Below are 4423 nucleotides of genomic sequence, written 5' to 3' on the forward strand. Positions count from 1 at the left end.
GTACAGCACATTACAGACCCTTATAGAACATTCCAGCACAGTACAGACCCTTATTGAATATTCCAGCGCAGTACAGGTCCTTATAGAACATTCCAGCTCAGTACAGGCCCTTATAGAACATTCCAGCTCAGTACAGACCCTTATAGAACATTCCAGCACAGTACAGACCCTTATTGAATATTCCAGCGCAGTACAGGTCCTTATAGAACATTCCAGCTCAGTACAGACCCTTATAGAACATTCCAGCGCAGTACAGGCCCTTATAGAATATTCCAGCACAGTACAGGTCCTTATAGAACATTTCAGTGCAGTACAGATCCTTATAGAATAGTACAGCACATTACAGGCCCTTATAGAACATTCCAGCGCAGTACAGGCCCTTATAGAACATTTCAGCACAGTACAGGTCCTTATAGAACATTTCAGTGCAGTACAGATCCTTATAGAATAGTACAGCACATTACAGGCCCTTATAGAACATTCCAGCGCAGTACAGGCCCTTATAGAACATTTCAGCACAGTACAGGTCCTTATAGAACATTTCAGTGCAGTACAGATCCTTATAGAATAGTACAGCACATTACAGGCCCTTACAGAACATTCCAACACAGTACAGGCCCTTATAGAACATTCCAGCACAGTACAGGGCCTTATAGAACATTCCAGCACAGTACAGGCCCTTATAGAACATTCCAGCGCAGCACAGACCCTTATAGAACATTCCAGCTCAGTACAGACCCTTATAGAACATTCCAGCGCAGTACAGACCCTTTAGCCGTCCTGTGGAACCAATCTGAAGCCCATCTAACCTACACTATCCCATTATCATCCATATGTTTATCCAATGACCATTTAAATGCCCTTAAAGTTGGCGAGTCTCCTACAGTTACAGGCAGTGCATTCCACACCCTTACTACTCTCTGAATAAAGAAACTACCTCTGACATTTGCCCAAATCTATCACCCCTCAATTTAAAGCTATGTTCCCTCGTTCTAGCCATCACCATCCAAGGAAAAAGGCTCTCCCTGTCCACCCTATCTAACCCTCTGATTATCTGATATGTCTTAATTAAGTCACCTCTCAACCTTCTTCTCTCTAATGAAAACAGCCTCAAGTCCCTCAGCCTTTCCTCCTAAACCCTCCCCTTCATACTGGGCAACATCCTAGTAAATCTCCTCTGAACCCTTTCCAAAGCTTCCACATCCTTCCCATAATGCGGTGAACAGAACAGTACGCAATACTCCAAGTGCGGTCGCACCAGAGTTTTGTGTAACTGCAGCATGACCTCTTGGCTCCAAAACTGAATCCCTCTACCAATAAAAGCTAACACACCGTATGCCTTCTTAACAACCCTATCAACCTGGGTGGCAACTTTCAGGGATCTCTGTACCTGGATTAGATTTCCTACAGTGTGGAAACAGGCAAGTCCACATCGACTCTCCGAAGATTAACCCACCCAAACCCATTCCCCTTACCCCTGACTAATGCACCTAACACTACGGGCAATTTAGCATGACCAATCCACCCTGACCTGCACATCTTTGGACTGTGGGAGGAAACCAGACGAAACCCACGCAGACACGGGGAGAATGTGCAAACTCCACACAGACAGTCGCCTGAGGCGGGAATCGAACCTGGGTCCCTGGTGCAGTGAGGCAGCAGTGCTAACCACTGAGCCACCGTGTCACCGATCTCTCTGCTCATCTACACGACCAAGAACCTTACCCTTAGCCCAGTACTCTGCAATTCCTGTTGCTCCTTCCAAAGTGAATCACCTCACATTTTTCCACATTAAGCTCCATTTGCCACCTCTCAGCCCAGCTCTGCAGCTTATCTATGTCCCTCTGTAACCTGCAATATCCTTCGGCACTATCCACAACTGTACTGACCTTAGTTTCATCCACACATTTACTAACCCATCCTTCTACACCCTTGTAAAAATGACAAACAACAAAACAGATCCTTGCAGTACCCCACTAGTAACTGAAATCCAGGATGAACATTTCTTATCAACTACACCCTCTGTCTTCTTACAGCCAGCCAATTTCTGATCGAGAGGTGTGAGGAAGCTTGGATAAACCCTTAGGCCCAGATGTGATGTACCTAGGTTACTGAGGGTGATAATAAAGGGAGATTACTGGGCCTCGGATATTAATATTCAAATCCTCTCTGCACACAGGAGGTGTGCCAGAGGACAGCTAAAGCATCAGCATCATTCAAGACAGGATGGATAAAGCCGCAAACTACAGACCAGGGAGTCGAACATTGGTGGGAGGGAAACTATTGGCAAACACTCTGAGCAGCCGAGTTAGTTATCACTGGGAAGGCGAGGATTATTCAAGCATAGTCATCTTGTGAGATTGTGACAAACATATTGGGTTGAGTTTTTTGGAGGAGGTGACGGGGTGAGTAGGTGAGGGGAGTGCAGCGGATGTAGTCTACGTGGACTTCGGGAACACTCTCCACACGGCAGACTGGTTCAGAAGCTGCAATCCCCTGGGATGGAGCTCCCACTGGATCAGAAGCAGAGGTTTAAAGGTTGGCTGTGTGACTGGAAAGCTGTCTCCAGGAGGGTTCCACACACCTCAGGGCTAGCTCCTGTGCTGTTTGTGGTGTACATTAATGATCGAGACAATCATGTGAGAGCTATGGTCATTACCATAACAGGAAAACTGTTGGATGTGGTAAATAGTGAGGAGGAAAGCCTTAGTTAGACACAGACGGTCTGGTCAGACAGGCGGAACAGGGGAAGGGGAATTAAATCCTGAAAAGTGTGGAGCGATGTATTTTGGGAGAATGAAGAAGACAAGGGAATACACACTGAACGTGAGCAGCCTCAGATGTACAGAGGATCAGCGGGATCTTGCTGTGCACATCCATTGATCCTCGTAGGCAGCAGCACAGGGGGCTAAGGTGGTTCAGGAAGGCACAGTGGACACTTGTCTTTATTAATCAAGACAGGGGGGGGTTAGGATGGAGCTGTATATAACGTTAGTTAGGCCCCAGCTGGAGTACAGTGTGCAGTTCTGGTCCCCACACTGTAGGAAGGGTGGGATTGCACTGGAGAGGGTGCAGAGGAGATTCACCTGGATGTTCCCAGGGCTGGAGCCAATAGGCCAGAGCCAATCAGGGATGAAGGAAGGGCGGAGCCAATCAGGGATGAAGGGAGGGCGGAGCCAATCAGGGATGAAGGGAGGGAGGGGAAGATGGGGCAGGGACAGGTGAGGGGGGAATGTGACTGAGGTGGACAGAGGGGCACCGACAGGATGGACTGGGAGAAATACCCTTTGTAGAGGGGTCAGTAACCAGGGGGTGGCACAGTTTAAGGGCAGGAGCAGGAGGTTGTGAGGGCATTTGAGAACGAGTGTTTTCATTTCGAGGGTAGGTGTGAGATCTGGGACTCACTGCCTGAAAGGGGTGGGATAGGCAGAACCCCTCCCCACTTTGATCAAGTGTTTAGATGAGCATTTGAAATGAGGAATACAGGGTATGGGCCAAGTGCTGGGAAATGGGGCTGGAATGGATTGATTTTTGACAGCTGGCACGGACACGATGGGCCGAAGGGCGTTGTTCCATGATGTGAAACCCTCTGACTCTCCAATATTGAAAACTATCTATGAAACCGAGCCCTCTGTTCTGCTGTAAGGGTGTGAAGAAAGGTGGGATCAGTTCATTTATCGCAAATTCTCAGTCTGAGCAGCAGCAGCAAACCCTGAACACTGAGACTGAGCAGTTTCTGCTCCTGCTGCTGTCCCCTTTCTACATGGAGTTCTGGCGCCACATTGTGGCAGCCAAGCACACTGCAGACATTGAAAATAAAGTCTTACCCTCCAACCTGTAACGAGGATGTTATCACAAGCCTCTGGGAGCTGTGGGGACTTGAACCTGTGCCTCCCACTTCAGGGTTATGGGCGCTATCCCATCTTCCAAATAGCGCCTCCATTTCGGTTTCCCCACCCTGCCTTTCAGAACACTGGCTTCAGGTTCAAGTTAGTCAGAGTCCCTGGACAGTGATAATGGTCACAGCATTGATGGGGTCATTGTAGAAGCAGCTTTACTCTGTATCTAATCCTGCGTTGTCCCTGTCATGGGGGTGTTTGAGGGAGGAACAGTGTAGAGAGAGCTTTTCTCTATGTCTAACACTGTGCTGTCCCTGTCCTGGGAGTGTTTGATGGAGGGGGATAGTGTAGAGGAAGCTTTACTCTGTATCTAACCCCATGCTGTCCCTGTCCTGGGAGTGTTTGATGGAGGGGGATAGTGTAGAGGAAGCTTTACTCTGTATCTAACCCCATGCTGTCCCTGTCCTGGGAGTGTTTGATGGAGGGGATAGTGTAGAGGAAGCTTTACTCTGTATCTAACCCCATGCTGTCCCTGTCCTGGGAGTGTTTGATGGGGGGGGACAGTGTAGAGGGAGTGTTACCTG

The sequence above is a fragment of the Chiloscyllium punctatum genome, chromosome 21 (genome assembly GCF_047496795.1).
Source record: "Chiloscyllium punctatum isolate Juve2018m chromosome 21, sChiPun1.3, whole genome shotgun sequence".
Lineage (NCBI taxonomy): Eukaryota > Metazoa > Chordata > Chondrichthyes > Orectolobiformes > Hemiscylliidae > Chiloscyllium > Chiloscyllium punctatum.